Here is a 314-nt window from a genome sequence, read left to right on the forward strand (position 1 = left end):
AACGATCTTATTATTCCTGCCTCTCACTCTAATCGTCTTTCTACCCCCACCATTGCCATCAGCGGTCCATTCTAGATGTCGATGATATTTTCACCATGAGTACAATTATAGACCTCATTTTGCCTCTGTGACAGATTTCCTAACCTCAATAGTCATCAACTTTAATACTTAATATCTCAGGTCACAAGGCAGAACGACGTTTTTTTTTTGCCAGATTCTTTCGTTTCATGCAAAAACGCGTCGAATAAACCTAAGTGTGGTTTCACAAAATTTTCCGATTTTAATAATTTATTCGATCATCCGCTCATATATAC

The sequence above is a fragment of the Trachymyrmex cornetzi genome, unplaced genomic scaffold (assembly GCF_001594075.2).
Source record: "Trachymyrmex cornetzi isolate Tcor2-1 unplaced genomic scaffold, Tcor1.1 scaffold496, whole genome shotgun sequence".
NCBI lineage: Eukaryota > Metazoa > Arthropoda > Insecta > Hymenoptera > Formicidae > Trachymyrmex > Trachymyrmex cornetzi.